This window comes from Mirounga angustirostris, unplaced genomic scaffold (genome assembly GCF_029215605.1).
Source record: "Mirounga angustirostris isolate CCGP_5_RB_7025 unplaced genomic scaffold, mMirAng1.0.hap1 SCAF_3, whole genome shotgun sequence".
NCBI lineage: Eukaryota > Metazoa > Chordata > Mammalia > Carnivora > Phocidae > Mirounga > Mirounga angustirostris.
The window spans coordinates 45,276,253-45,283,691 of record NW_026991711.1 but is presented as its reverse complement, the minus strand read 5'-3'; the positions used below and the strand labels follow the sequence as shown (position 1 = coordinate 45,283,691).

General features: G+C 43.5%; 1 pseudogene; it reads left to right on the top strand.

Moving 5' to 3' along the window:
* The first annotated feature begins 3,938 nt into the window (after positions 1–3,938).
* On the top strand, positions 3,939–5,401 carry LOC123838611 (actin-related protein 2/3 complex subunit 1B-like; annotated as a pseudogene).
* Positions 5,402–7,439: the final 2,038 nt, after the last annotated feature.

Below are 7,439 nucleotides of genomic sequence, written 5' to 3'. Positions count from 1 at the left end.
AAAACCACAGCAAAGGGCAAACAGTCATTTATTTCTGTTTCGTAGGATGGCTGGACACAGCCTCCCAGCAGAATATTATCTGAAAAAACAGCTGAAGAATCTGAGAAAATGGTGGATTATAGAACCCTATTCAGGTGGAGGAAGAGGCTACATTTTATCAGGGCAAGAAACACTTTGAATACCAATTCATAAAATCAATCTCCCAGTGACCAACCTGGGCTGCTAAAGATTGGGTCCCTCTGGAGTTTATGTACCAGTTCTGATATTTAAAAAGGCGATTGTTGGGTTTTGCTATAAACTGTTATAACAGGCAACCTGAAAGCCCTTTTCAAGTATAATGAGAAAAATTAAGAACCAAATACCAGTTTTTAAAACACTTTCTTAAGGTATATAAGTAATAAAATGATAAAATATAGTATTTTATACATATTCCCTCTTACCTTCCACACTTTGACTACTACCACAGATTATGAAAATTTCTATAACAAATTGTACAAAGATCTTTAGAGACATTTCAAAACATAAGCAGCAGAAAGATATCATATTTGTTGTACTCAACAAATTTGATTTTTGAGGATCATATGAATTACAATATATCTACACATATATTTACAACACCAAAAAAATCCCATAGCAATTATCCACAGGGCTAATACTTTTGCTAAAATAATTTTTTGTTGTAGTTCAAAAAGCTATTACCAAAAGAAAAAAAATTAAATCAATGATCAGAATGAGAATCCTTAGGAGCAATAATAGTGAACAAAACTCTAAGAACCTACTTCAGTTCTTTTAAGTGCACAGCACAAAATCAATTTGCAATGACCCTGAGAATCAGCCTTCCTCACCACATGGCAACAAAAGAAATGGGGGATGAAAACAAATTAAAGAAGATTCTTGAAAGTCTTTTTTGCCTTCCAAAGATTTCAGGGTATCTTTGAGCTATGAAATTTTAAAGGCAGCTCTTTGAATGTTTTATCAATATCGTTATATATTCTTACAGTAATGGCTTTTAGGCTGACCCTAGAAGTTCATGATTCACTTTCTGATTCCTCTTTCATTCTCATTATTTATTTTTTCCGCAAATGTTTTCTGATGGTATATCATGAACATAGCACTGGACTAAATGATGGAGGGAAAGAAAAATAATTGATATAATCCAGACCTGCGCCAGGCGAGTAAAACACAGGGTGGATAATTCTTTGTATGTGTCCAGAAGAAAAAGAAATGCCAAGGGTATGATGATTTCACAACATGCTTCCCATACATTAGCTCATTGAACAATGGCAATACCCAAAAAGGGAGGGCCTAGTTGTACCTTCAGTTCACTAATGAAAAAACTACACTTGAAAAAGGAGTTGTCGATATAGAATAGAGAATGGATTTGACCCCAGATCTCTCTGATCCCTACCCAAGCACTAAACCACTGACCTACAATACTTCCTTAGTTCAGCTTTATACTTGGCTCTGATGATGATATTTAAGGTGGACCAGAAAGGATTTTTTAACATGTACATGAAGGGGAAAAGCATCCCAAAGGAATATGGAGGCCAGTGCATGAGTCCTGGGACAATATAAATAATAGCCAAGTCTTTTCACAGCACTTACTTGGTGCCCGGCACTATTCTAAGTACTTTCTACATATTAGCTTTTTCATCCTCACAAAGACATCTTCATTCTCCAATAAGAAGAGGTATTATCATCATTCCCACTGTATAAGGGAGGAAACAGAGAGATCAAGTAACTTGCCCAAAGTCAAGCAGCTCCTCTATGGCAAAAACTTCCCAAAGTCTCAGGCAGTCTGGCTCTGAGCCACCACTTGCCTGTCTCCCTAGAGGCTGCAGGTGAAATGCAGAGGGCTAGGGCAGGACCAGGTGATGGGTGCCTGACAGTGAAGGCTGGAAAAGGAGCTTGGGGCCAGGCTGAGAAGGGCCCTCGATTGCCTTTTCTAGACTTTGGGGAGCCCCTTTCTTTTCTTCCTCTTTTTTTTTTTGAGCAGGGATACTCTAAACTCAGCTTTGTGCTTTAGAAAGATAAACCTGGAGCAGAGAGGAGCATGGATTGGAGGGGATAACAACTGGAGGTATTTTTCTTTCAGTAAAAACATATTTACCAATAACCCTCCACACGCTTACATATCACATACATATCATATACACTGCACATAAGTACCCATACACCACATACCCCAAACACACACGAATACATGCACCCCCACACCACACACATGTACACACACACACATTCACACATATATCACACACATCATGCTCCACACACACACATGCCACATACATGCATATACACATACTCAAACAAGCCGCACACTCACACACCAGCATCACACATATGTATACACACAAATATACCACATGTATACATACCAGGGACACATTCACAACACATACGTTGATACACACGCACATAAATACTCACATTCATCTCCTGGCCTCAATCATAAGGCAAATGAGCTCGAAAAGGCAATGCTCACTAAGATTTCTTTACATTCTTGATTTCCTGCTCTCTGAACAGACTGGACATGGTCAGGAATCCTGAGCCTGCAGCAAAGGAATGGTGAAAACCTCCTTTACCTTCCATTGCTAATGACCTGACATTAGAAACACTTCTCATTCTCCAGATTAATTTGGATCTTTTCTGAGCTCAGTAAGTGTGCCAGGAGGGCAATCTTGAAAGGCCTAAAAAGGGGCCTTGGGCAGCATTGTCCTTGGCGACTACAGATGATGTCCTGATCACTTATGTCTTAAATTAAGAGAAACCAATAAATTTTGGTTTCCCCAGCTTTATCTGGTTTCCCGTTTAGAAATTGCCTGTGTGAAGCCTGGACAAAGGCAGTGTGCATACCAGGACAGTGACTGCAGCCTGACAGGGAATCCCACAGAGCTATATGTGGACTTAATTATACCGTTGCCTTTTTGCCTAATTTTCTACATTTCTTGGTATTATAAACGCACAAGTATAATAGTCATCCTTTATAAAAATAATATATCTGTATCTAAAGAAAATAAAAAACATTTATTCTTTAGTCAGAATATCAGCCACCTAGATGGTAAATTATACACATAATGAGGTTCATACTTGTAAATATTTTTTAAGCCTTCAGGATATTCTGGAAAGGCAACATTTCTGAGCACACATGATTTGAGTTTCACTTAGGGACCATGAAAAACACATCCTTTAGAACACACATAGGGAATTTACAGGAAATGTGGTCCATGAGATACGGAGCCTCTGTTTGGTCTGAATGGAGGATCGCATTTTCCTATTTTAAGGTCAAATTACATCAGTTTCTTTCCAGTTAGAAAAAAAGAAAGAAAGAAAGAAAGAAAAAGAAAGACAGACAGAAAGAAAGAAAGAAAGAAAGAAAGAAAGAAAGAAAGAAAGAAAGAAAGAAAGAAGCATCATACCAGAATAATATCTTTAAAACCTCTGAGACTCAATATTGTGATCTCTCAGGATAATTTACTGGGGTGAGACTGATGAGCTGTAGCTGCTGTAAATACCCAGCGTTGTCCTTAGGAAAGAAAAGATTTCCAGGATAAACCATTTGCAGGGAAAATCCAATCTAGCATCCTTTATTTTGAGAACTTATGTTTAGGGTGGAAAAAAAAAACCAAAAACAAAACCCAACCTCCTATATATAAACATAGAGTTTTCATCCTTTATTATAAGTGTGGCTAATTCCAACAGCTGTGAAAATGTAGGACCTTGACCAACATATGACTATATAAAATCATTTCATGGAAAGAAACAACCAAGGAGATTTCTTTTAGTTTCTTCCCTCTCTTTCCTCCCCTGTCTGTTATTGTGCAGTATTGTTATGTCTACAGAACCATATGCAAAATATATTCAATAAGCATTTACTGAGCCCCCCCTCTGCTGTTGCAGAATGAGAATAAAACTGCAGGAAATTTGAAAGCCGGCTCGGCGCGTCGGCTGCCCAGAGTCCGCGGCCGGGGCGCCCCGAGGAGCTCAGCGGCCATGGCCTACCACAGCTTCCTGGTGGAACCCATCAGCTGCCACGCCTGGAACAAGGACCGCACCCAGATTGCCATCTGCCCCAACAACCAGGAGGTGCACATCTATGAGAAGAGCGGGGCCAAGTGGGTCAAGGTGCACGAGCTCAAGGAGCACAATGGGCAGGGGACAGGCATCGATTGGGCCCCCGAGAGTAACCGAATCGTGACCTGTGGCACAGACCGCAATGCCTACGTGTGGACGCTGAAGGGCCGCACGCGGAAACCCCCCCTCGTCATCCTGAGGATCAACCGGGCTGCTCGCTGTGTGCGCTGGGCTCCCCGGGAGAACAAGTTCGCTGCGGGTAGCGGCTCCCGCGCCGTCTCCATCTGCTGTTTCGAGCAGGAAAATGACTGGTGGGTGTGCAAGCACATCAAGAAGCCCTTTCGTTCCGCTGTCCTCAGCCTGGACTGGCACCCCGACAACGTGCTCCTGGCTGCGGGCTCCTGTGGCTTCAAGTGCAGGATCTTCTCGGCCTACATCAAGGGGGAGGAGGAGCGGCCAGCACCCACCCCGGGGGCTCCAAGATGCCCTTTGGGGAGCTGATGTCGGAGTCCAGCAGTAGCTGCGGCTGGGTGCACGGCGTCTGCTTTTCGGCCAGGGGCAGCCGTGTGGCCTGGGTCAGCCACGACAGCACCGTGTGCCTGGCCGATGCCGACAGGAAAATGGCCGTCGCGACTCTGGCCTCTGAACCGCTGCCGCTGGGGCCCTGACCTTCATCACGGACCGCGGTCTGGTGGCAGCGGGCCACCACTGTTGCCCGGTGCTGTTTACCTACGACGGCACCACAGGGACGCTGAGCTTCGGCGGGCGGCTGGACGTGCCCAAGCAGAGCTCACAGCGCGGCCTGACGGCCCGAGAGCGCTTCCAGAACCCGGACAAGAAGGCGAGCTCGGAGGGCAGTGTGGCCTCGGGCGCTGGCCTGGACTCGCTGCCTAAGAACAGCGTGAGCCAGATCGCGGTGCTCAGCGGGGGGAAGGCCAAGTGCTCCCAGTTCTGCACCACAGGAATGGATGGCGGCGTGAGCATCTGGGACGTGAAGAGCTTGGAATCAGCCTTGAAGGACCTCAAGATCAAATGACCCATGAGGCATAGGTTGCCCTCATCCCAGCTGCTGGGGGAGGGGGTCAGGGAGGCTAAGGATTGCTTTGCTGAATGTTTCTAGGGTAGCAGTTTGGGTCCCCCTGGGGACTGCTCCAGCTGGAGGGGAGGGAGGGAGGGATGGGAGGCTTTTCTGACCTATTGAAGGAACAGGTGCCTTTTTCTTATAAAGAGCTGCTTTCATTTATTGTTAAAAACAAAAATGTTCTCAAAGTATTGTGCTGGTCATGAACTGCAACAACGTGGATGTAATAAAAAAGCAATCTTAAAAAAAAAAAAAATACCTGCAGGAAATTTTCTATTTGCCCCCGGTGTGCCTGAAGTCCAGCAGGAGAGAGAAGATACTTACGGGACTACGGAGAAACAAAAGCACAGTTACCAGGAGGGGCGTGGGTACAAACTGCCTTAGGAAGGCAGAACTGCAGTTGAGCATCACCAGGCTGCCCGCTAAAGAAGACATATGCCTAATTCCAACGATGGGAGATGAAATTCCCATTTCAGGGACATAAAGTTGAAGTCCGTTGAGGGGCATTTTGGCTGCAGTGGCAGATGTTTGAGACCCTGTGCTAGAAATGGGGAGAGTTAATGACTACAGGTGGTTATCGTACCAAAATGACAAACAACAGCAACAAAAAAATCCATAAAAACCTGAGTGGCTGCTGCTAGATGTGCTGGCATATTTTCAAACACTAAAAAAGGTTGCTCATAAATTATCTTTCAAGTTGATTTCCTTTTTCTCTGTATGCTAGTGAAATGCTTTAATGAACATCCACCCACCTCAGTGGAATTGGGAGTTAGTACTGTTTGAGAAAAACAGGGGAGCTTGTAGCTCAAGGACACAGTAAGTGTTTCTGCCCAAACAATACAGCTGTGGACTCACAAATCCCCCATGGGCTTGGGACAGTCTCAGCAACTGTCAAAGCAAGAGGTTTTGGGGTGTTTGGGTTTTGTTTGTTGGTTTGGTCACTGGGGCGTTGTCCAAGTGGGATTTTATGGAAGACTCTGTCAGAGAGTTCTCCAGCCTCTTTCTGAGCATTTACACATACACTTTCTTCTCCTCTTGGCACCTGCAACCCAAATTTCCCTGCACAGAATCACATCCATATCTGTAATATGAAAGAGGCAAATTGGATCGGAGGCATAACCTCGCTGCCTGAACCTGTGAGGAAAGGCTCCCCTGTTAATATTTCTGCTGAAATCTGAGCAGCCTAGAGCCTGTAGGTTAAGTAAATACATTGTTGAATTTGCCAGCCTACAGGGAAAATGGCAATCTCTGTCATTTGCAGAACACCTACCATGTCCCAGAACCTTATATACATTTTTTTCTCTAAATAATAATCCTGTAGGGTTAGCAATTGTTATTCCTTTTCATAGGCTTCAAAAGACTAGATAATTTGCCCAAGGCCATATGTATGAGTGGTAAGACTTTCTGATCCCAGATCACTGCTTTTCTCTGTTCTAGGATTGGAAATATAACTCACAAGAGAATTAAAAATTGTACTTTAAGCAACATGAAAATATGGTGATCAGTTAGGCATAACTATATTGAACCAACCCTGACAGAAATTAAATAAAACCCTGGGGCAGCCCAGACCATACTATTCTAGGTTAGAAGAGATTGAAGAAGGGGCTCAGCCTGGGACACCGTAACCTTATCCAAATAATAGAATACCCTGCCCCCAGGGACCAGTATTATGGAGCATTGCTCACTCTCCCATGAGACCATAAGGTCATAGGCATGAAAAACAATCACTCACCTACTCACACATAGTGGCTACTGAAGTGACCTGGATGAAAATCTGAACCCAAGCAGATTATAAATCTTTGACTTTTCCCTTTGAGCAGTTAATCTAAAACCAGAGATTTCAGATAAAACAAGAACATTCAAAATTGCTCTGCTATCCTTTCGGAAATGTTACTTATTCAAAAATTACTGAAATCTCATAGACTTGAAAGGGGCTGACACCAAGGTATAGGGATGAATAGAAATGAAAGATAAAAACATCTGTCTTACTCTCCTACTACTCGTAACTTCAAATGAACTACATCCTAGATTAGGCAAATTTCCCAGCATCTCCTATGCAACATCCTTTTTTTTTTTAATCTTACAAAAAGAATCTCATTTATTGAATCTGATGTTTTGCCAACAAAGTACATACACATCAAACAAAAAAAATCATACATGAACAAACTGAGGGTTGCTGGAGGGGAGGGGGCTGGGGGCTGGGGTGCCTGGGTGATGGACATTGGTGAGGGTATGTGCTATGGTGAGCGCTGTATGTTGTGTAAGACTGATAAATCACAGA